This window comes from Hyla sarda, chromosome 10 (assembly GCF_029499605.1).
Source record: "Hyla sarda isolate aHylSar1 chromosome 10, aHylSar1.hap1, whole genome shotgun sequence".
Taxonomy (NCBI): Eukaryota; Metazoa; Chordata; class Amphibia; order Anura; family Hylidae; genus Hyla; species Hyla sarda.
The window spans coordinates 7,893,477-7,921,324 of NC_079198.1; the positions used below are offsets into that span (position 1 = coordinate 7,893,477).

At 43.3% G+C, this 27,848-nt stretch overlaps 1 protein-coding gene across 2 annotated transcripts in view; it reads left to right on the forward strand.

Annotated features, from left to right (window-relative positions):
- LOC130294555 (beta-1,4-galactosyltransferase 3-like) overlaps positions 1–27,848 on the forward strand; it is a 78,095-nt gene that overhangs the window by 24,313 nt on the left and 25,934 nt on the right. The window contains exon 2 of one of the 2 annotated variants that reach the window (XM_056544542.1): positions 6,892–6,983. The exons of the other annotated variant lie outside the window; for it this stretch is intronic. The gene's annotated coding sequence lies outside the window, so the exon portion shown is untranslated. The remainder of the gene's footprint in view (positions 1–6,891; positions 6,984–27,848) is intronic. 2 annotated transcript variants of the gene reach the window in all.

Below are 27,848 nucleotides of genomic sequence, written 5' to 3' on the forward strand. Positions count from 1 at the left end.
CCCTGTAATGTAAGGGGGCCGGGAAGATGGCTTGGATAGAGGCTGCTAATAGGCCCACCAAGCGCGCCAGTACCCTTAAGGATAAGGACCCTCTGCGTAAGACCGCTCTGATTTCCTTGCGGATCAGGGCCAGTTTGGATTTGGGAAGGCGGAGAACGGCTTGATTGGTGTCCACCAAAAAGCCAAGAAACTCCATCTCTTGCAGAGGGATCAAAACCGATTTCTCTCGGTTGATTATGAATCCCAGATTCTGCAGAAGTTGCACCGTCCATGACATGTGGCGAGAAGCTTGCGTTTTGGAGCGGGCCATGATGAGGAGGTCGTCCAGATAAATGATCAGACGGACCCCTCTGCTCCTCAAGGATGCCACCACTGGTTTCATCAGTTTGGTGAAGCACCACGGAGCTGATGACAGGCCGAACGGAAGGCAAGTAAATTGCCACATGTGGTTCCTCCAGAGGAAACGAAGAAGGTGTTGGGAATCTTGGTGGATAGGGACGGTGAGGTAAGCGTCTTTCAAATCCACCTTCACCAGCCAATCGCCTGGTTGTAACAAATCGCGAAGGGAGTGAATTCCCTCCATCTTGAAATGGCGATACGTGACATGTTGGTTTAGTTCCCGAAGGTTTATGACCGGACGGTAACCGCCCCCTTTTTTCTTCACTAGGAAAAGGTTGCTTACGAACCCCAGGGAAGAAGGGTCGATCTCTCGGATCGCCTGCTTGGACAGGAGATCTTGAATCTCGATGTCTATGAGCGACATGTTGTGTCGTGAAAAACGGATAGGGGCTGGTTGTATACCCAGGACCGGTAGAGATTGGAGTTCTATGTGAAATCCCGCTACTGTTTGTAGGATCCACGCGTCTGCCGTGATCGCAGACCAGGCGTGGGAAAAATACATCAGGCGCCCCCCCACAGGGATGTGAGCATGTGGAATATCTGGCACACTTACCGGTAGTAGGACGGGAACGGGGATATCCGCGTCCGCCACGTCCGCGCCAAGGTCGACCTCTGGGAGGGAAGAAAGGCGACGGTTGTGCCATTGGGACAGTGTAGGACGGAGGAGCCTGAGGGTACTGGTATTGGGCAGAGGGTCTGCCCTGTGGCCTATAGGAGGGGGTGCGGCCGGCAGATCGGCCTCTACCTCTGCCGGCCCGAGGAAAAAACTTATTTGCCCCCGATCTCTTTAATGAGGTTTGGGCTTTATCCAGCCCTGTAAACAGGCCGACAAACCTGTTGATGTCTTTCATCAAGTTGTCCCCAAATAGCATTCCTGCTGCTGCAGGCCCAGACTCCGTTTCAGCAAGGTGGGACAGTTGCGGGTCGAGGCGCATAAGGATCGACCTACGACGTTCAGTCGAGCAGGTGGTGTTGGCCGTACCTGCCAGGCATATGGCCCTCTGGGCCCACCCCCGGAGTTGACGGGTATCGACGGGCTGATCTGTCGATGCGGCCTGCTCAGACAGGTTGAGTATCTTAGTGAGAGGGCCCATTAAGTCTAAGATACGCTCCTGGATAGTTTTAAATGAGCGCTCTATTCCCTTCTTAGGGAATTTACCCGATTTCATCAGGTATTTCATCAAAATGGGGTCCACTTCGGGGGTTGCCACTACTTTATTGGGAATAAAGGGCCTGGGACACTCAGCTCTCAGCTTGTTACGGCTGGTCCTGTCTAGGGACTTACGAGCCCAGAGCTCCACATACTGGGTCACGTGAGGAAGTGGGGACCATTCACCCGATCGTGGATGAGATATGGAATCAGGGTGAAAAAGGGGTTCACCTAGGGAGTCTAGGATCACAGTGCCCTGTGTAACAGGGTTGGCGTCGGTGTCGAACGCCGTATCCCCAGCATCCTCGATATTAGGGTTTGATTCAAAGTCGTCAGACTCGCTGGATGATCCCGACGAATCCTCGTCAGAGGAATCCACGTAAGAGTCGGGTTTGGTCCGTCTAGCGGATCTGTGCCTCTTCTCATGTAACTCCCTGAGGCCCAGGGGTCGAGTGGAGTCTGATGGATGCTGGGGTTGGCAGGCCGGGGTAGGGGCTGCCTGGAGCACATTATTATCTTCCCCTGCCGGGGAGTCAGATGCCGCCAATGTGTGTTTCCTTTTATGGGAAACCTTTCCCTTCTTAATTGGCGGTTCACCGCCTTGGAATGGCGGGACAGATGCACAGGATACCGCTGGTAGTGATCCAGAGGTTACCATGGCGGAGGCCAAAGCTGCCTGAACAGACTTATTAATTAAGTCTTGTATCTGATTGGCAGTCATAAATTGGGCCGAGTCTAAAGAGCTCTCCCCTCTATTGGGGACAGGTGAGGGTTCCTCAGCCATAGTGACTAACTAGGTAATCTGTGAGAGAACTAGCGAGGGGGAGGAATAAATTTCTGAAATCTGCTAGAATATCTGTAGGAGAAACTAGAGGGAAGAGAGGGTGGTAGATGAGGGGAAGGAATAAATTCCTGAAATCTACCTACAATATGTATAAGGGAAGTATCGGTACAGGCTCCGTCCTCCACACCGCTAGCGTTGCACTGACGCAGCGGTGGGAGGTGAGCCCGAGAGTCCTAGTACCCGGGGACGAAGTCTCGCGAGACTACGTCCGGCTGGGCATTGATTGGAAGGCGCAGGAGCGCGGTCCAGTGACGAAAGGGAAACTCCGCCCCTCTCAGCGTGTAGGCCGCGATTTTTTTTTTTTTTTTTATAGAAATGCGGCCGGCACGCGAAGATCCGCCCCTATCCCGCGCGCGCGAAGTGCAGAGACTTAGGAGAAGAAGGTAAAATGGCGCCGGGAGAGGGGGGGAGGGGGATGGAAGCGGTGGAAGGTATGAGGAGCGAAGAGTGTAGAGAGAGTGAGGTGATGAACCGGAGTAATGAGAAAACAAGCAGGAAACAGATGTCCGAAACGGAGTAAAAATCGCATAGAATGCGAATGGGAGGAGATAATCGCGAATATCTTCTCCCAACACCACAATATCTATAATAAGTATGACTAACAATTAAGGAAAATATCAAGTATTAATCACAGGTAGTACTTAGCTTGTATGCTCTGCCATGAGCAGAAAGAAAGAGGAGGATCCATATGTGGGCAGTCCTTATATAGGGGCTACAGACGAGGAGTGGCTGCTGTGGTCCCGGGACTGCTGGGAGTTGTAGTTTTTTCTTTACACTGATTGTTATCGAATTTTTGTTCTGCTATGGGCATTATTAAAGAAAGAATAATGCATAAGATATGAGCCTCCTGTCTGATATATAACTCAGGATCAGTACAGGATAAGTAATGTAATGTATGTACACAGTGACCTCACCAGCAGAATAGTGAGTACAGCTCTGGAGTATAACACAGGATATAACTCAGGATCAGTACAGGATAAGTAATGTAATGTATGTACACAGTGACCTCACCAGCAGAATAGTGAGTACAGCTCTGGAGTATAATACAGGATATAACTCAGGATCAGGACAGGATAAGTAATGTAATGTATGTACACAGTGACCTCACCAGCAGAATAGTGAGTGCAGCTCTGGAGTATAATACAGGATATAACTCAGGATCAGGACAGGATAAGTAATGTAATGTATGTACACAGTGACCTCACCAGCAGAATAGTGAGTACAGCTCTGGAGTATAACACAGGATATAACTCAGGATCAGTACAGGATAAGTAATGTAATGTATGTACACAGTGACCTCACCAGCAGAATAGTGAGTACAGCTCTGGAGTATAATACAGGATATAACTCAGGATCAGTACAGGATAAGTAATGTAATGTATGTACACAGTGACCTCACCAGCAGAATAGTGAGTACAGCACTGGAGTATAATACAGGATATAACTCAGGATCAGGACAGGATAAGTAATGTAATGTATGTACACAGTGACCTCACCAGCAGAATAGTGAGTACAGCTCTGGAGTATAATACAGGATATAACTCAGGATCAGTACAGGATAAGTAATGTAATGTATATACACAGTGACCTCACCAGCAGAATAGTGAGTACAGCTCTGGAGTATAATACAGGATATAACTCAGGATCAGTACAGGATAAGTAATGTAATGTATGTACACAGTGACCTCACCAGCAGAATAGTGAGTACAGCTCTGGAGTATAACACAGGATATAACTCAGGATCAGGACAGGATAAGTAATGTAATGTATGTACACAGTGACCTCACCAGCAGAATAGTGAGTACAGCTCTGGAGTATAATACAGGATATAACTCAGGATCAGTACAGGATAAGTAATGTAATGTATGTACACAGTGACCTCACCAGCAGAATAGTGAGTGCAGCTCTGGAGTATAATACAGGATATAACTCAGGACAGGATAAGTAATGTAATGTATGTACACAGTGACCTCACCAGCAGGATAGTGAGTACAACTCTGGAGTATAATACAAGATATAACTCAGGATCAGTACAGGATAAGTAATGTAATGTGTGTTCAGTGACTCAGCTTCCTAAGCAGATTGGTTTTATGAGTCTGTAGCAGAGGTTTATGTAGTTATAGTCGGCATTTGGGTGCGGTGGATGATGAACATGATAATTGTTGTAGTTAAAATACTGATAAGACTCAGATGAAATTAGAATTGGTCACCTAAAATTGTCGCCATCTGTCGTCATAAATTCTTGTTCTACTTTTTAAAATGAAGAACTTGTAGCCAATAATAATAATCGTTCCATGTTCCTTACCCAGCTGGACCTCCCTCCGTCTGTTCAATTCCAGAACTGAATGGTGGAGACTTACCTCTTTTATGGCAGAACTAAAGAAGGGGGAAGTGTGGTATTTAAAGGGGGTAAAGTTTATGCAGATTTGTAAATTACGTTATTAAAAAAAAAATCTTAACCCTTCCAGTTCCTGACATGGACAGAGGTGTCAGCAGAGAGCACTGTGGTCAGACCAGAAATAACTACACCACTTCCTCTGGAACATACAGCAGCTGATAAGTACTGGAAGGATGAAGATTTTTTTTTATGGAAGTCATTTACAAATCTGTATATTTTTCTGACGCCAGCTGATTTGTTTTCCACTTTTTTCCATCGGAGTATCCCTTAAAGTAGATGTCCTTGGGACTGAGTAATTCTGCAATGTGACCGCTTCGGTGTTAACTATTTAAATGGTTTTGGGCGGCAATGCGTATAAAAAATGAGGGAACTTCAGCTTCCTACCTGTAGTTGTGGCGATTTTATGGCCGGGGATAATGGGGATTGTGGTGGATTTGAAACCTGTTACCTAGAAGCAGATAAGTTTTGTTTGATTTAAGGTGGGAGGGGTTGTCTGGGTATGTGATGTGTATAGAATCTATACAGGTGTTTGTATAGTCGTCTCCGCCCTTTGGCGTGCCCCTGTGTTATCTCTCAGGTGACAGCGGGGCTTGTGTAATTTGGGAGGGATAATTGCGCCTTATCTGGCCTTTTTGAATTTACTCTCAAGTGACCCTTCTAGTGTAACCTGACTTACCAGGAATTCCAGGAAAAACCTCATAGGAATAGAGGTGCGTACCGAGCCTGGGTCCCTAATCTAAGACCACGGAACAACACACACTCACATATCATTCCATTTGTTCCCCTTAGGCTATGTTCACACGGCCGAATTTTAGCAACTTCCCAAAAATTGCTGAAATGCAGCAGAATTTCTGTGTTCTCAGAACACAGAAATTTTGCTGAAATTCAAGCCCCACCGATTTCAGTGGCTTTCCACCTCGGAATCTTGCTAAATATAAGACTGGTCTTATTTTTCCAGGAAAGCCGATTTTCTGCAGCGTAAATTCTGCTGTCTGAATCGGACTGCGGAATCCCATTTGATTTCAATAGGCATTAAAATACACCAAATTTCGAATGGAACGGAAGGGGGGGGGGGGGGGGGGAGTTATTCTCCCCCAGGGTGTTGACTTCCACTATATAGAATTCTCTTTGCAGTGATAGGAGACGTAAGCGGGTGTTCACACGGTGCATCTGTCCAACAAAGGAACCAAAAGGTGTCGTGCTTCAAGCAGTAATCATAATCTACTCCACTGTTTCCCAACCAGGGTGCCTCCAGCTGTTGCAGTTGACTGTCTGGGCATGATGGGAGTTATAGTTTTGCAACAGCTGGAGGCACCCTGTTTGGGAAACACTGCTCTACATCACAAGTGGGCCTCCAGCAGTTGCAAAACTACATCTCCCAGCATGCCCGGACAGCCTTTGGCTGTCCGGGCATGCTGGGAGTTGTAGTTTTGTAACAGCCAGAAGCACCCTGGTTGGGAAACACCGTTTAGGGATGAGCGAACTTACAGTAAATTCGATTCGTCACGAACTTCTCAGCTCGGCAGTTGATGCCTTTTCCTGCATAAATTAGTTCAGCTTTCAGGTGCTCCGGTGGGCTGGAAAAGGTGGATACAGTCCTAGAAAAGAGTCTCCTAGGACTGTATCCACCATTTCCAGCCCACGGGAGCACCGGAAAGCTGAACTAATTTATGCAGGAAAAGTCAGCAACCGCCGAGCCGAGAAGTTCGTGACTAATCGAATTTACTGTAAGTTCGCTCATCTCTAACACCGTTCTGTGGCTTTCTAGCTGTGTTCAGTCTGATCCTCCTGGTTCATAAATGGGCGCCAGGTCTATAGCAATGTCTAATCAATACGTAATGACAGGTACTTTACTTACATTCTGTATAGACTATGTACGGATTTCCTGAATTTTTTGATTTATTTTTTAATAACGGAGTTCTTGCAGGTTTTGGCGTGGATTCAGTCTCTTGTGATCAGACTGTAGGATTCATGCGAGAAATACAGTCCTATGACATACGCATTTATTTATTTTTGTTTAAATATTTGTATTTACCTGCTATATTTAGGCGCTATTGTTTCATTTTTTCTTTTTAGCATTTTTGTTTTCTTATTTTATAGGCGGAAAACCGCGCGCTCAAGAGTCCCAACGTCTGCTGCGTACATGGCGTGCGAACCACAGCGCCTGTATATCAATAGGAGGGGAATTCTAGGTATATTATATATTGCATGTGTATAAAATACTTAAAGGGGTTCTCCACTGCCCTGCTTTCCGGAGCTCCGCTCGCAGCGTCCGGAAGTTTATTACTTCGAACGCTGTGTGCGGGCTTACGTGTTCGAGGCTGCCCCCTCGTGACGTCACGCCTGCCCCCTCAATGAAAGTCTATGGGAAGGGGGCGGGTGTGACGTTACGAGGGGGCGGCCTCGAACACGGAAGCCCGCACACAGCGTTCGGAGTAGGGATCGACCGATATCGTTTTTTTTCGGGCCGATACCGATAATCTGTGGAGGTTAGGGCCGATAGCCGATAACTTATACCGATATTCCGGTATAAGTTATCGGCTATTTATCCCCCCCGCGACACCGCTGCAGATCATTGATTTAAAGCGGGCGCTTTAAATCAATGCACTGCAGTGGCTTTTGCGGTGATATAGACCGCCGCCGCCACCCGCTTCTCTCCCCCTGCCTGTCCGGGGGTCCTGAGACCTATCACTGCCACCGCTCCCCCCGCCGCACCGCGCCTAGGGGTGCCTCCAGCTGTTGCAAAACTACTACTCCCAGCATGCCCGGACAGCCGTTGGCTGTCCGGGCATGCTGGGAGTTGTAGTTTTGCAACAGCTGAAGGGCCTACTGTAGGTATAGTATATTATACAGATCCCTGTCCATCCCAGAACCCTGACTCGCCTTCCCAGTTGCTGCAGGGACCGTCCGGGGAGGGTGGTCCGGGCCATCCATCCTTCCTGTAGTGTCCGGCGGCATTCCGGGGGGAGGGTGACGGTCCGGGCTGTCCTTCTCCGGGGGTCCTCTTCTCCACTCCGGGCAGGCTCCGGCCTAGTAACACTGCATAGACGCCGCTGCGCAGCGACGCACCTGATGTCACGGCGTAGCGGCGTCTATGCAGCGTACTAGGCCGGAGCCTGCCCGAAGTGGAGAAGAGGACCCCCGGAGAAGAAGGACAGCCCGGACCGGTTCACCCTCCACCCGGAATGCCGCCGGACACTACAGGAAGGATGGATGGCCCGGATTACCCCCATTACTTGTAAGTTACATTTTTTTATTGACTCGGAGGGTAGGGGAGGGGCCCGACCGGTATAGCGGTATGGGCAAAAATCCATACCATGGGAGAAAAAAAACCTGTATCCGGTTCATACCGGTATACCGCCCAGCACTACGGTGGGGGGTGCGACGCGGTGGGTCAGTTGCGGTGCGGCGGGGAGGGGGGCATTATCGGCTTATCGGCAAGGTAATTGCCGATACCGATAATGCCCAAAATCGTTATTATCGGCCGATTAATATTGGCCATACAGATAATCGGTTGATCCCTAGTTCGGAGTAATAAACTTCCGGATGCTGCGAGCGGAGCTCCGGAAGGCAGGGCAGTGGAGAACCCCTTTAAAAAAAATTTTTTTATAAATAAATGATGAGAACACAGTCTTAGGTCAGTTTCACACAGACATAATACGTTTCATTTGTTGCATCGTTTATTACGGCCTGGGCAGCGAGCCCGGTGACATTGGCGCTCGCAGCTGTCAGTATTACATTGTGTGAATACGGCCTTGGCTGCCGCAGATATCGCTGTAACTAAATGAGTGAACACCGTATGAAATCTACAGCAGGTTCTGTGGGTGTGAATACACCCTTAGGGCTATTCAGCGAGCGGCCCATATTGGCCCTAATAGTTTATGTAACAAGGGGTTGTGTAAGTGTAGATAAAGCGGCATTGCGTAGCGAATCTCTGCGGCTCAGCCGGGTTATTACACGTTATTGTGTTTTCCTTTTAATTGCCGCTTTATGGCTGTAAAGTAAATATTTCAAAGGAAAAATCAAACTCCAAAGCAAACAGTGAGCACGTAATAAAGTAATAAAGTCGTCTCTGCTGTCGCCTGCTCACCTGCTCTCCAGATGATGATTGGCACGGTATGCGATAAAGAGGGGGGGGGGGGGGGGTAAAATCTGCTGCTGTAAGCTACAATCTATAACAAAAATTAATTAAACTTTCTAATTCTTGTCTATAATTAGAGATGAGCGAACTTACAGTAAATTCGATTGGTCACGAACTTCTCGGCTCGGTAGTTGACTTTTCCTGCATGAATTAGTTCAGCTTTCAGGTGCTCCCGTGGGCTGGAAAAGGTGGATACAGTCCTAGGAAAGAGTCTCCTAGGACTGTATCCACCTTTTCCAGCCCACCGGAGCACCTGAAAGCTGAACTAATTCATGCAGGAAAAGTAATCAACTGCCGAGCCGAGAAGTTCTTGACGAATCGAATTTACTGTAAGTTCGCTCATCTCTATCTATAATGACTGGCACTCCATTGGCTGAGTTCATATAGTGTGAAATTTGGCGCTATGTAAATAATTTTTTTTTATTTAAATGTTATTTATTATTATAAATGTATAATAATAATAATAATAATAATAATTAAAAAAATACTACTAATTATTATTTATAATTTTTTTTTTATTTTTTTTTTATTTTAAATGGGCACTGTTAAATCCCCAAAAACGTTATTATATGTAGTTATTGCTAAATATTAAAGACTCTTTGCAATATTGTTGTTTAAAAATGTTTTAATATTTAATAAAGAGAACGGCCCCTGAAAATCCCACCACTAGTGGTCTCCGTACCTACTGGGACACTAACCGGTCCTGCAGCAACTATAGGCTTGTCCATGAGCCATGGACAAGAGATGAGTCATGGACAAGGCTGAGCAGATGCACCAATCACCTCCCACCACCATGAGGAGGGACACGCCCCCTTCCCCTGAGTGGACTTCAAATAATATATAATAACATTTATAATACATATAGGTGATAGAGGCATAAAAATTTATGTACATGGTCAGGATTAGGTCCTGAGTAATATATTTATTTATGTTTTGTGGGATCGGACAGGTACGCTTTAAATTATTACTGAGATGCGGCACAAAAATATATATTAATTATATTTTCAAAAACTCTAACCATAGGGTGTTCTGACGTAAGACAATGAATAAATGTCAACTTATGTGTTCACTTGTGCTCGAATTTCTGACGTGGATTTTCACTAAGTTTTAAATATTTTTTGTAAATGCAGGTTATTCCAAAACGCCCTAATGATGTCTTTTTAGATTATTTTTCTTTTTGACGCACACGGCAGCACAAATCCCTATTCAAGATGGGGATGCGGTTAAGGAGTTAAGTATTCATGTGAAAGTGAACTTCTGCTTCTCGTAGCTTAGTGTTCGGATCACAAACCTGTGTGTTGTATCAGTCGGGAGCAGCGTTTCTCGACCAGGGTGCCTCCAGCTGTTACAAAACTACTACTCCCAGCATGCCAATACAGCCTCTAACTTGTTGCCTCCAATGGTCTGGCAATTGATACAGGCTGCTGCGGGCAGGGTAGAGGAAATATCTCATAGAGTAATGTTTATGCATATTAGATTATATTTTTTAATGGGTGCGGAGAGAGGTGTATGTGTGTGTGTATATATTTATATCTCAAATATCCTCCCTTAAAAACTGCTGTTATAGCATGCTGGGAGTTGTAGTTTTGCAACTAAAGGAGATATCCAGTGCTGAACAACTTATCCCTTATCCTAAGGATAGGGGATAAGTTTCAGATCGCGGGGGGTCCGACCACTGGGACCCCCCGCGATCTAATGTATGGGACCCCGGCAGCCCGCGGGAAGGGGGCGTGTTGACTACTGCACAAAGCGGCAGCTGACACGCCCCCTCAATACAACTCTATGGGAGAGCCGGAGCGCTGCCTTCACAAATCTCCAGCTCTGCCATAGCGATGTGTTGAGGGGGCGTGTCAGACGCCGCTTCGTGCGGTGGACGACACCCGCTATCTGGCCAGCGAGCCGGGGCCCCGTACAGGAGATTGCGGGGGGCCCCAGCGGTCAGACCCACCACAATCTGAAACTTATCTCCTATCCTTAGGATAGGGGATACGTTTTTCAGCACTGGACTACCCCTTTTAATGTTTCCATTCACTGACTGCAAGCGTCGCTTTAGAAAAAAGTCAAAGATCTAAACTCAGGGATCTGAGTGGTTGCAGCTGTGTGGGCTTGCTGGGAGTTGCAGTGTTTGCAACAGCTGGAGACCGCTGATCTAAGCATTATGCACGCTGTCCATCAGAGTCTGATATCCACTTCCTATCTCTATATAGTTTCAGATTGCGTCATTGTCCATCTCCCGTGCTTTATACAAGTGAGTGCCGCTCCTCATGTACACACACAAGGCAGCTTGTCCTAAAAAGTCACCTGATGCAACCGGCATGCTTTAAGGATTTTAACCCCACAGATGCCGTGATCAGTCGCATAGCCTTCGAATGGTGCCGCCACGTATCGCCCATGTTGTGAATGGTCACGTTTAACCTATAAAAGACCTGAAGCTTTTAAATGGGCGCTGCCCTAATATACGGCCGCCCCATCCCTGCTCCTATAAACCTCAATTCGGATGCGGTTCCCACAATGCTTGGAAAAATCGTCATTACTGGAAGAGCTGGCTTGTTTTATGAACGGGATGAATGCATCTAATAGCGCATAAAAAAAAACGCCTCTGCCCATTAATAATGCTCATTCCTACTCGCTGTATCTGGCTAACCTCAGAGCGAGCGTAAATATTGAGGCGGCGTCTTCCCCCAGACCTCCCGGAGTGTAGAGAATCTCCACAGCTCATGCATTAAATATGAACGCTCTCTTCTCTCCCATCATTAGGGGCCAGTGTCGGCTATATCCAGGTCAGTGCATAATACGGCCCGCTGCTCGTAATAAGATTTCCGGCAGATGTAGCAGGAGGGAGAATTAGGCCGGCAGATGATTTCATATCTCCCCCCCCCCCCCGCTTAGTTTCCCAAACATGTCCATTCATTATCCATTAGGGTGTGTTCACACGCAACTGTATTTGTTTCGTGATAGGGTTAGCTTCTGTGGCAAGGGCAGGAATGTCTGCAACGTGTCTGCTCTGTGGGAATAAACTTCTAATGCAAAACAACAACCCCAGCTGGCTGTCCAGGCATGCTGGGAGATGTAGTTTTTGCATCACTTAGAGGGTATGCTGGGAGTTGTAGTTTTTGCATCACTTAGAGGGTATGCTGGGAGTTGTAGTTTTGCAACAGCTGGATGCACTCTGGTTAGGAAACACTGCTGTAAGCAATTGAATTTTTGGGCCGGTGGGGGGAAATTAAAGTGTAAAAAAAATTGAATTCAATAAATATAAAAATAAATATTTTAATAAATAATAATAAACAGGGAGGACGTTGACATAATTGTGAGGCCATCGCACCATTCATACTCTATGGGCCGCTAAATGTTTCCAAATTCTGTGATCAAAAACGTTCTGTGGCCCCCAATAGAGAATAAATAATGCGGTGGCCATGCTGGTGCGGTGGGCGCTGTTCATGCCAGGGACAAATATATCACCAGTCTCTGGATCGGCGAGGGTCCCGGCCATCAGACCCCACCAATCAGCTTATCCCCCATCCTGAGGACACAGGCTGATATGGGAATACCACTTAAAAAGAGCTCTGCTTGCTGACTGTGTCTCTGGAGCATTGTTTCCCAACCGGTAATGCAAAACTGGCGGCTCGCCTCTGCCGGACACCCACACCTGCGCTCGGATTAACCGGTTGTGCTTCCGGACCAAACAGAATCGCAAAGAAGGAAAGGATCCAGCGCAGGATGAAGTCAAAGAGGAACTTTATTGAAGAGCACATGGATGCCACATTAAAAACAAAGGCGTTTCGGGTCAAGCCGGACCCTTAGTCATGGTATGACTAAGGGTTTGGCTTGACCTGAAACGCGTTGGTTTTTAATGTGCCATCCACATTCTTTGTGATATTGTTTCCGAACCGGTGTGCCTCCAGCTGTTGCAAAACTACAACTCCCAGCATGCCCGGACAGCCAAAGGCTGTCCGGGCATGCTGGGAGTTGTAGTTTTGCAACAGCTGGAGGCAAAATGGTTGGAAAACACTGCTCTGAAGAGTCGCAGAGTTGGAGTTCCCACACAGCAGAACCTTATGTGTGTTTCCTGATTCCCTCACTACTAGGGAACGACCGATTATCGGTTTGGCCGATATTATCGGTTGATGTTCACGATTTTTGACGTTATCGGTATCGGCAATTACCTTGCCGATAATGCACCGTGCTGCAACCGCCCCGGCCAGAGACCGCAGCCACCGCTGCACCATTGCCTCCCCCATCCCCCGGTTTTATAATTACCTGTTCACGGGGTCCACGCTATTTCTGGTTCCTGCGCCATCCTGTGTTGCGCTGTGCGCTGCGCAGCGCAATGACGAGTGACGTCCTCAATGTGACACAGTGACAGCTCGGGAGGACGGCGCCGGAGCCAGAAGTAGAGCGTACCCCGGGAAAAGGTAATTATAAAACCGGGAATGGGGAGGCAATGTGGCAGCGGCAGTCTCTGGTCGGGGCGGTGCCGTGGGGGGGGGGAGGGGCGGTGGCGCTGGCGGTGATAGTACTAAGGACCCCAGGACAAGCAGGGGGAGAGAAGCGGGTGGCGGCGGCGGTCTCTGGCACCGCAAAAGCCGCTGCAGTTCATTGATTTAAAGTGCCCGCTTAAATAGCCAATAACTTATACTGGAATATCGGTATAAGTTATTGGCCATCGGCCCTAACCTCCCCAGATTATCGGTGTCGGCCCTAAAAAAAAAAAACAATATCGGTCGATCCCTACTCACTACTTGTCTCTTCCACATTGATGTGGGGTCAACTAAGGGTCTATTCACATGGCAGAATTTCCGCTTACGAAATTCCGCCTCAAATTAAAGCCCACAGGGGGATATTTATCAAAGCTGTCTATGTCCCACATCAATATAGACCAAACAACAGAGCGTTAGGCCGGTCCCATCGAATAACTCCACAAATAATAATATAAAATGGTTGATAATAGAGAATAATAGAATTATCCACAACAAAGCAGATACAGAGGAGATTGTGATTTCCCTGGCCGGTACCTAGAAGCTGCCTTAGATATTCCATCTTGTTCTCTGCTTCCCCCATATCTGTGTTGCAGATGTGCCGGGGAGCCATGTGCGGCCCCCGAGGCTCCTAACGCGCCTGTCTATCAAATTGGAACGAGGGCGTAGAGGAGTGTTTCCCAACCAGGGTGCCTCCAGCTGTTGCAAAACTACAACTCCCAGCATGCCCGGACAGCCTTTGGCTGTCCGGGCATGCTGGGAGTTGTAGTTTTGCAACAGCTGGAGGCACCCTGGTTGGGAAACACTGGCGTAGGAAAATGAGACAGATTTATTCTAAACTATTAACGGGCGCTGCTACATTTTCACTCCTGGACTGAGATTCCCTTCAATGGCCCCTAAAAATTATGGATCAGGATGTGTCTCTGAATAGGCCAAGGTTTCCCAACCAGGGTTTCTCCAGCTGTTGCAAACCTACTATTCCCTGAATGACATCGGGGAAGGTAAATGGCTAATTGGACCCTATTTGGGGTGGACATTTATCCTTAGGCAGTGTTCACATGGCAGAATGTCTGTGCAGATTTCCACATGGACATTCAGCAGCAGCAGAGTCCCATTGATTTCAGTGGGATTCTGCTGCTCCGTTCACATGGCAGAATTTTTGCCGCAGAAATCCTGATTCCGACGTCCGCAAAAAGACTGAACATGTTTTTGTAGATTCCGCAAGAAAATGCATTGCCGTCCATTTCTGAGCGGTCCTAGCGCCAGCATGTTCTGGTTTAGACATTTATGGCCATTTTGTTATTATTTAAAGGGGACACAACATTAAAGGGGTAGAAAACTATTTTTTATTTTTATTTATTCAAAATCAACTGGTTCCAGAAAGTGGGAGATACTATATATAATGTGAGGGGTGGAGTCACTTATGGGATATACTGTATATATAATGTGAGGGGTGGAGTCACTTATGGGAGATACTGTATATATAATGTGAGGGGTGGAGTCACTTATGGGATATACTGTATATATAATGTGAGGGGTGGAGTCACTTATGGGATATACTGTATATATAATGTGAGGGGTGGACTCACTTATGGGATATACTGTATATATAATGTGAGGGGTGGAGTCACTTATGGGAGATACTGTATATATAATGTGAGGGGTGGAGTCACTTATGGGAGATACTGTATATATAATGTGAGGGGTGGAGTCACTTATGGGAGATACTGTATATATAATGTGAGGGGTGGAGTCACTTATGGGAGATACTGTATATATAATGTGAGGGGTGGAGTCACTTATGGGATATACTGTATATATAATGTGAGGGGTGGAGTCACTTATGGGATATACTGTATATATAATGTGAGGGGTGGAGTCACTTATGGGATATACTGTATATATAATGTGAGGGGTGGAGTCACTTATGGGATATACTGTATATATAATGTGAGGGGTGGAGTCACTTATGGGATATACTGTATATATAATGTGAGGGGTGGAGTCACTTATGGGATATACTGTATATATAATGTGAGGGGTGGACTTATGGGATATACTGTATATATAATGTGAGGGGTGGAGTCACTTATGGGATATACTGTATATATAATGTGAGGGGTGGACTTATGGGATATACTGTATATATAATGTGAGAGGTGGAGTCACTTATGGCATATACTGTATATATAATGTGAGGGGTAGAGTCACTTATGGGATATACTGTATATATAATGTGAGGGGTGGAGTCACTTATGGGATATACTGTATATATAATGTGAGGGGTGGAGTCACTTATGGGATATACTGTATATATAATGTGAGGGGTGGAGTCACTTATGGTATATACTGTATATATAATGTGAGGGGTGGAGTCACTTATGGGATATACTGTATATATAATGTGAGGGGTGGAGACACTTATGGGATATACTGTATATATAATGTGAGGGGTGGACTCACTTATGGGATATACTGTATATATAATGTGAGGGGTGGAGTCTCTTATGGTATATACTGTATATATAATGTGAGGGGTGGAGTCACTTATGGTATATACTGTATATATAATGTGAGGGGTGGAGTCACTTATGGTATATACTGTATATATAATGTGAGGGGTGGAGTCACTTATGGGATATACTGTATATAATGTGAGGGGTGGACTCACTTATGGGATATACTGTATATATAATGTGAGGGGTGGACTCACTTATGGGAGATACTGTATATATAATGTGAGGGGTGGACTCACTTATGGGATATACTGTATATATAATGTGAGGGGTGGAGTCACTTATGGGATATACTGTATATAATGTGAGGGGTGGACTCACTTATGGGATATACTGTATATATAATGTGAGGGGTGGAGTCACTTATGGGATATACTGTATATAATGTGAGGGGTGGAGTCACTTATGGGATATACTGTATATATAATGTGAGGGGTGGAGTCTCTTATGGGAAATACTGTATATATAATGTGAGGGGTGGAGTCACTTATGGGAGATACTGTATATATAATGTGAGGGGTGGAGTCACTTATGGGAGATACTGTATATATAACGTGAGGGGTGGAGTCACTTATGGGATATACTGTATATATAATGTGAGGGGTGGAGTCACTTATGGGATATACTGTATATATAATGTGAGGGGTGGAGTCACTTATGGTATATACTGTATATATAATGTGAGGGGTGGAGTCACTTATGGGATATACTGTATATATAATGTGAGGGGTGGAGACACTTATGGGATATACTGTATATATAATGTGAGGGGTGGACTCACTTATGGGATATACTGTATATATAATGTGAGGGGTGGAGTCTCTTATGGTATATACTGTATATATAATGTGAGGGGTGGACTCACTTATGGGATATACTGTATATATAATGTGAGGGGTGGAGTCACTTATGGGATATACTGTATATATAATGTGAGGGGTGGAGTCACTTATGGGATATACTGTATATATAATGTGAGGGGTGGAGTCACTTATGGTATATACTGTATATATAATGTGAGGGGTGGAGTCACTTATGGTATATACTGTATATATAATGTGAGGGGTGGAGTCACTTATGGGATATACTGTATATAATGTGAGGGGTGGACTCACTTATGGGATATACTGTATATATAATGTGAGGGGTGGACTCACTTATGGGAGATACTGTATATATAATGTGAGGGGTGGACTCACTTATGGGATATACTGTATATATAATGTGAGGGGTGGAGTCACTTATGGGATATACTGTATATAATGTGAGGGGTGGACTCACTTATGGGATATACTGTATATATAATGTGAGGGGTGGAGTCACTTATGGGATATACTGTATATAATGTGAGGGGTGGACTCACTTATGGGATATACTGTATATATAATGTGAGGGGTGGAGTCACTTATGGGATATACTGTATATATAATGTGAGGGGTGGACTCACTTATGGGATATACTGTATATATAATGTGAGGGGTGGAGTCACTTATGGGATATACTGTATATAATGTGAGGGGTGGACTCACTTATGGGATATACTGTATATATAATGTGAGGGGTGGAGTCACTTATGGGATATACTGTATATATAATGTGAGGGGTGGAGTCACTTATGGGATATACTGTATATATAATGTGAGGGGTGGAGTCACTTATGGGATATACTGTATATATAATGTGAGGGGTGGAGTCACTTATGGGATATACTGTATATATAATGTGAGGGGTGGAGTCACTTATGGGATATACTGTATATATAATGCGAGGGGTGGAGTCACTTATGGGATATACTGTATATATAATGTGAGGGGTGGAGTCACTTATGGGATATACTGTATATATAATGCGAGGGGTGGAGTCACTTATGGGATATACTGTATATAGTGTCTACGTCTGCTCATTGAGGGCCCTGTATGTGAGACATCGCATGTTTCATCCTTTCTTGTGGACACATCTGTATAAATATGTAAACCAGCGTCTTCTGATTTTGTGCCGGTGGAGGATGCTCCGAGGAGACTCCAGGACACCTGTGTGGTCTCACGTGGTCAGAACGTTCTCACAGGAGAGAAAACCTTAAAGGGCCCCTTACATTACTGACACTCGATTGTTATAACATGAGACATTCGTGTTCTGGTCCAGAGGCCGACATTACTCTGCAAACTTCCTGCTTATCTCAGCTGAAGCGTTACAGTTGTATCTCGTCTTGTCAATCTAAGGCAGAGGTTCCCAACCAGGGTGCCTCCAGCTGTGGCAAAGTGTTGGCTATAGAGATGCTGGGTAGATGTATTGAGGTCTGTACTTGAAGTAAATTGAAGGCAGTAAAATGTTCTCTCCTCGGTCACCAGGGAGTTGTCCCATCTTGCACTCAGACTCATAGATATTACAGTTTTGTTAAAGGGATTGATTGTCTGATTGAGAAAACCCATTTACAAATTCCCTACTAGGGAATTAAGTTGTTTAAGGAGGGTGTACACATTAAGCATCCTCCATTATTATACAGAACCGCTACATAGTGTCTATACTGCCTCCTATATACAAGAATATAACGTTTATAATACTGCCCCTATATACAAGAATATATACCTACTATAATACTGCTCCTATAAACAAGAATATAACTACTACAATACTGCCTCCTAAATACAAGAATATAACTACTATAATACTGCTCCTATATACAAGAATATAACTACTATAATACTGCCCCTATATACAAGAATATAACTACTATAATACTGCTCCTATATACAAGAATATAACTACTATAATACTGCCTCCTATATACAAGAATATAACTACTATAATACTGCCTCCTATATACAAGAATATAACTACTATAATACTGCCTCCTATATACAAGAATATAACTACTATAATACTGCTCCTATATACAAGAATATAACTACTATAATACTGCTCCTATATACAAGAATATAACTACTATAATACTGTCTCCTATATACAAGAATATAACTACTATAATACTGCCTCCTATATACAAGAATATAACTACTATAATACTGTCTCCTATATACAAGAATATAACTACTATAATACTGTCTTCTATATACAAGAATATAACTACTATAATACTGCTCCTATATACAAGAATATAACTACTATAATACTGCTCCTATATACAAGAATATAACTACTATAATACTGCTCCTATATACAAGAATATAACTACTATAATACTGCCCCTATATACAAGTATATAACTACTATAATACTGCTATATAACTACTATAATACTGCTCCTATATACAAAAATATAACTACTATAATACTGCTCCTATATACAAGAATATAACTACTATAATACTGCTCCTATATACAAGAATATAACTACTATAATACTGCCTCCTATATACAAGAATATAACTACTATAATACTGCTCCTATATACAAGAATATAACTACTATAATACTGCCTCCTATATACAAGAATATAACTACTATAATACTGCCCCTATATACAAGAATATAACTACTATAATACTGCCCCCTATATACATGAACATACACTGTGCACTTAGGGTACAGTAACGGTGTAGTGGAGTTGGTGCGCGCACTTTCACCTCCTCTGTGCGGTGGTAACAGATCTTGTTAGAACAATAAAGCACTTTCTTTTCACCTTGTAGCAGTTTGTCTGGCTGGAGGGTGATATGATCTGGCGGTAGACACTGTATATCGTGCTGCGCTTGTTCATCTCTGCTCGGCCGTGAACAGTTGAGCAGGTAATTTGTCCGCGATTGTGGCTTGGTGTTGATTTATTGGGGAAGTAATGGATGTTCTGTCTGGAGAAAAAGCCGGGACAGGCAGGTGCTACCATCCCGTCTCTTTCCCTACGATTACAAAACTACAACTCCCAGCATGCCCGGACAGCCAACGGCTGTCCGGGCATGCTGGGAGTTGTAGTTTTGCAACAGCTGGAGCCACAGTGTCTGGGGAAACACTAGTCTTATGTATCGAAAGGGCTGACAGCAGATCTGTGCTTTGTACTGTAATGTTATGTCACTTTATTAGTCTTTTCGGTTTTATGGTGGTGTTTATATTACAGACAGATAATGTATCCCGTACAGCAGGCAAACGGCCATAATAAAGTCTGCGGCCGCGTCCAGATTTCTTCCTCTTGTTTTCTCGATTTACGAGGTCATAAACTCTATAAGTTTACCCAACTCTCCACTTTAGGACCTCGTCAATGTTTCCATTCACTGACAGTTAGCAGAGATCTCAGAAAGAACATAGAAATCAAGACGTAAAGCTTTAAAAAAATATATAAAAATGTAACGACTTTGCGTAAACGTTACGTGCTCCCGCCACATCCTATGTTTTGTTAGCGTAGGTGCTCACTATGCAGTGACAGGAGCCGTCATGTGACCGATACCTGTGAATGCTCCTTTAAGGTTTGTTTCGTTGTGGGTTGTCAGGAGAGAGATTCTCCCAGAGGTGGGGGGGGGGGTCATGTGTCTGTAGGGACAACTAGGGGACGTATCAAACCTGTGGAGTGACATGTTGTACAAAACATACAGCCGCACTGTCGTGAACTGCAGCCATACCCCCTATAAACTACAGCTACACTGCTATAATATACAGATATACCCCCCATAAACTACAGCTACACTACTATAATATACAGCTATACCCCCCATAAACTACAACTACACTAATATACAGCTATACCCCCATAAACTACAGCTACACTACTATAATATACAGCTATACCCCCCATAAACTACAACTACACTAATATACAGCAATACCCCCATAAACTACAGCTACACTACTATAATATACAGCTATACCCCCCATAAACTACAACTACACTAATATACAGCTATACCCCCATAAACTACAGCTACACTGCTATAATTTACAGCTATACCCCATAAACTACAGCTACACTACTATAATATACAGCTATACCCCCCATAAACTACAACTACACTAATATACAGCTATACCCCCCATAAACTACAGCTACACTGCTAGAATATACAGCTATACCCCCTATAAACTACAGCTACACTGCTATAATATACAGATATACCCCCCATAAACTACAGCTACACTGCTATAATATACAGCTATACCCCATAAACTACAGCTACACTGGTATAATATACAGCTATACCCCCCATAAACTACAACTACACTGCTATAATATACAGCTATACCCCCATAAACTACAGCTACACTGCTATAATATACAGCTATACCCCCATAAACTACAGCTACACTGCTATAATATACAGCTATACCCCCCATAAACTACAGCTACACTGTTATAATATACAGCAATACCCCCCATAAACTACAGCTACACTGCTATAATATACAGATATACCCCCATAAACTACGACACTGCTATAATATACAGCTATACCCCCATAAACTACAGCTACACTGCTATAATATACAGCTATACCCCCATAAACTACAGCTACACTGCTATAATATACAGATATACCCCCATAAACTACAACTACACTGCTATAATATACAGCTAGACCCCCATAAACTACAACTACACTGCTATAATATACAGCTATACCCCCCCTAAACTACAGCTACACTGCTATAATATACACCTAGACCCCCATAAACTACAGCTACACTGGTATAATATACAGCAATACCCCCATAAACTACAGCTACACTGCTATAATATACAGATATACCCCCCATAACTAAAAGCTACACTGCTATAATATACAGCTAGACCCCCATAAACTACAGCTACACTGCTATAATATACAGCTATACCCCCCATAAACTACAGCTACACTGCTATAATATACAGCTATACCCCCATAAACTACAGCTACACTGCTATAATATACAGCAATACCCCCATAAACTACAGCTACACTGCTATAATATACAGCTATACCCCCCGTAACTAACAGCTACACTGCTATAATATACAGCTAGACCCCCATAAACTACAGCTACACTGCTATAATATACAGCTATACCCCCATAAACTACAGCTACACTGCTATAATATACAGCTATACCCCCCATAAACTACAGCTACACTGCTATAATATACAGCTATACCCCCATAAACTACAGCTACACTGCTATAATATACAGCTAGACCCCCATAAACTACAGCTACACTGCTATAATATACAGCTATACCCCCCATAAACTACAGCTACACTGCTATAATATACAGCTATACCCCCATAAACTACAGCTACACTGCTATAATATACAGCTATACCCCATAAACTACAGCTACACTGCTATAATATACAGATATACCCCCATAAACTACAGCTACACTGCTAGAATATACAGATATACCCCCATAAACTACAACTACACTGCTATAATATACAGCTATACCCCCCATAAACTACAGCTACACTGCTATAATATACAGCTATACTCCATAAACTACAGCTGCACTGCTATAATATACAGATATACCCCATAAATTACAGCTACACTGCTATAATATACAGCTATACCCCCCATAAACTACAGCTACACTGCTATAATATACAGCTAGACCCCCATAAACTACAGCTACACTGCTATAATATACAGATATACCCCCCATAAACTACAACTACACTGCTATAATATACAGCGATACCCCCCATAAACTACAGCTACACTGCTATAATATTCAGCTATACCCCATAAACTACAGCTACACTGCTATAATATACAGCTATACCCCCATAAACTACAGCTACACTGCTATAATATACAGCTATACCCCATAAACTACAGCTACACTGCTATAATATACAGATATACCCCCATAAACTACAGCTACACTGCTATAATATACAGATATACCCCCCATAAACTACAGCTACACTGCTATAATATACAGCTATACCCCATAAACTACAGCTACACTGCTATAATATACAGATATACCCCCCATAAACTACAGCTACACTGCTATAATATACAGATATACCCCCATAAACTACAGCTACACTGCTATAATATACAGATATACCCCCCATAAACTACAGCTACACTGCTATAATATACAGCTATACCCCATAAACTACAGCTACACTGCTATAATATACAGCTATACCCCCCATAAACTACAGCTACACTGCTATAATATACAGCTATACCCCATAAACTACGACACTGCTATAATATACAGCTATACCCCATAAACTACAGCTACACTGCTATAATATACAGATATACCCCCATAAACTACAGCTACACTGCTATAATATACAGCTATACCCCCCATAAACTACAACTACACTGCTATAATATACAGATATACCCCCCATAAACTACAACTACACTGCTATAATATACAGCTATACCCCCATAAACTACAGCTACACTGCTATAATATACAGCTATACCCCCCATAACTAACAGCTACACTGCTATAATATACAGCGATACCCCCCATAAACTACAGCTACACTGCTATAATATACAGCGATACCCCCCATAAACTACAGCTACACTGCTATAATATTCAGCTATACCCCATAAACTACAGCTACACTGCTATAATATACAGATATACCCCCATAAACTACAGCTACACTGCTATAATATACAGATATACCCCCCATAAACTACAGCTACACTGCTATAATATACAGATATACCCCCATAAACTACAGCTACACTGCTATAATATACAGCTATACCCCATAAAATACAGCTACACTGCTATAATATACAGATATACCCCCCATAAACTACAGCTACACTGCTATAATATTCAGCTATACCCCATAAACTACAGCTACACTGCTATAATATACAGCTATACCCCATAAACTACAGCTACACTGCTATAATATACAGATATACCCCCATAAACTACAGCTACACTGCTATAATATACAGCTATACCCCCATAAACTACAGCTACACCGCTATAATATACAGCTATACCCCATAAACTACAGCTACACTGCTATAATATACAGCAATACCCCCATAAACTACAGCTACACCGCTATAATATACAGCTATACCCCCCATAAACTACAGCTACACTGCTATAATATACAGCTATACCCCCCATAAACTACAGCTACACTGCTATAATATACAGCTATACCCCCCATAAACTACAGCTACACTGCTATAATATACAGCTATACCCCCCATAAACTACAGCTACACTGCTATAATATACAGCTATACCCCCCATAAACTACAGCTACACTGCTATAATATACAGATATACCCCCCATAAACTACAGCTACACTGCTATAATATACAGCTATACCCCCCATAAACTACAGCTACACTGCTATAATATACAGCTATACCCCCCATAAACTACAGCTACACTGCTATAATATACAGCTATACCCCCCATAAACTACAGCTACACTGCTATAATATACAGCTATACCCCCCATAAACTACAGCTACACTGCTATAATATACAGCTATACCCCATAAACTACGACACTGCTATAATATACAGCTATACCCCCCATAAACTACAGCTACACTGCTATAATATACAGCTATACCCCCCATAAACTACAACTACACTGCTATAATATACAGATATACCCCATAAACTACAGCTACACTGCTATAATATACAGCTATACCCCCCATAAACTACAGCTACACTGCTATAATATACAGATATACCCCCCATAAACTACAACTACACTGCTATAATATACAGATATACCCCATAAACTACAGCTACACTGCTATAATATACAGCGATACCCCCCATAAACTACAACTACACTGCTATAATATACAGCTATACCCCCCATAAACTACAGCTACACTGCTATAATATACAGATATACCCCCCATAAACTACAGCTACACTGGTATAATATACAGCTATACCCCCCATAAACTACAGCTACACTGGTATAATATACAGCTATACCCCCATAAACTACAGCTACACTGCTATAATATACAGATATACCCCCATAAACTACAGCTACACTGCTATAATATACAGATATACCCCCCATAAACTACAGCTACACTGCTATAATATACAGCTATACCCCATAAACTACAGCTACACTGCTATAATATACAGCTATACCCCATAAACTACGACACTGCTATAATATACAGCTATACCCCATAAACTACAGCTACACTGCTATAATATACAGATATACCCCCATAAACTACAGCTACACTGCTATAATATACAGCTATACCCCCCACAAACTACAACTACACTGCTATAATATACAGATATACCCCCCATAAACTACAACTACACTGCTATAATATACAGCGATACCCCCATAAACTACAGCTACACTGCTATAATATACAGATATACCCCCCATAAACTACAACTACACTGCTATAATATACAGCTATACCCCCATAAACTACAGCTACACTGCTATAATATACAGCGATACCCCCCATAAACTACAGCTACACTGCTATAATATTCAGCTATACCCCATAAACTACAGCTACACTGCTATAATATACAGCTATACCCCCATAAACTACAGCTACACTGCTATAATATACAGATATACCCCCCATAAACTACAGCTACACTGCTATAATATTCAGCTATACCCCATAAACTACAGCTACACTGCTATAATATACAGATATACCCCCCATAAACTACAGCTACACTGCTATAATATACAGCTATACCCCCCATAAACTACAGCTACACTGCTATAATATACAGCTATACCCCCCATAAACTACAGCTACACTGCTATAATATACAGCTATACCCCCCATAAACTACAGCTACACTGCTATAATATACAGATATACCCCATAAACTACAGCTACACTGCTATAATATACAGCTATACCCCCCATAAACTACAGCTACACTGCTATAATATACAGATATACCCCCCATAAACTACAGCTACACTGCTATAATATACAGCTATACCCCCCATAAACTACAGCTACACTGCTATAATATACAGCTATACCCCCCATAAACTACAGCTACACTGCTATAATATACAGCTATACCCCCATAAACTACAGCTACACTGCTATAATATACAGATATACCCCCCATAAACTACAGCTACACTGCTATAATATACAGCTATACCCCATAAACTACGACACTGCTATAATATACAGCTATACCCCCCATAAACTACAGCTACACTGCTATAATATACAGATATACCCCATAAACTACAGCTACACTGCTATAATATACAGCTATACCCCCCATAAACTACAGCTACACTGCTATAATATACAGATATACCCCCCATAAACTACAACTACACTGCTATAATATACAGATATACCCCATAAACTACAGCTACACTGCTATAATATACAGATATACCCCCCATAAACTACAGCTACACTGCTATAATATACAGCTATACCCCCCATAAACTACAGCTACACTGCTATAATATACAGCTATACCCCCCATAAACTACAGCTACACTGCTATAATATACAGATATACCCCCATAAACTACAGCTACACTGCTATAATATACAGCTATACCCCCATAAACTACAGCTACACTGCTATAATATACAGCTATACCCCCCATAAACTACAGCTACACTGCTATAATATACAGATATACCCCCCATAAACTACAGCTACACTGTTATAATATACAGCTATACCCCCCATAAACTACAGCTACACTGCTATAATATACAGATATACCCCCATAAACTACAGCTACACTGCTATAATATACAGCTATACCCCCCATAAACTACAGCTACACTGCTATAATATACAGCTATACCCCCATAAACTACAGCTACACTGCTATAATATACAGATATACCCCCCATAAACTACAGCTACACTGCTATAATATACAGCTATACCCCATAAACTACGACACTGCTATAATATACAGCTATACCCCCCATAAACTACAGCTACACTGCTATAATATACAGATATACCCCATAAACTACAGCTACACTGCTATAATATACAGATATACCCCCCATAAACTACAGCTACACTGCTATAATATACAGCTATACCCCCCATAAACTACAGCTACACTGCTATAATATACAGCTATACCCCCCATAAACTACAGCTACACTGCTATAATATACAGATATACCCCCATAAACTACAGCTACACTGCTATAATATACAGCTATACCCCCATAAACTACAGCTACACTGCTATAATATACAGCTATACCCCCCATAAACTACAGCTACACTGCTATAATATACAGATATACCCCCCATAAACTACAGCTACACTGTTATAATATACAGCTATACCCCCCATAAACTACAGCTACACTGCTATAATATACAGATATACCCCCATAAACTACAGCTACACTGCTATAATATACAGCTATACCCCCCATAAACTACAGCTACACTGCTATAATATACAGATATACCCCCATAAAATACAGCTACACTGCTATAATATACAGATATACCCCCATAAAATACAGCTACACTGCTATAATATACAGATATACCCCCCATAAACTACAACTACACTGCTATAATATACAGCTATACCCCATAAACTACAGCTACACTGCTATAATATACAGATATACCCCCATAAAATACAGCTACACTGCTATGCTTGCCCTCAGTCCCCCCCTCCTTTGCTTGCCCTCAGTCCCCCCCTCCTATGCTCGCCCTTTCTTCCCCCCCACCCTTTGCTCGCCCCTCCATCTTCCCCCCCACCCTTTGCTCGCCCCTCCATCTCCCCCCCCTCCTTTGCTCGCCCCTCCACATCCCCCCTCCTTTGCTCGCCCCTCCACATCCCCCTTCCTTTGCTCACCCGCCTTCACCCCCCCCTTTGCTCGCCCTTCCCCCCCCCCCTCCTTTGCTCACCCGCCATCACCCCCCCCCCCTTTGCTCGCCCCTCCTTTGCTAGCCCCCCCCACCCCCCTTCTTTCCTTGCTCTGTACAGGTCGTA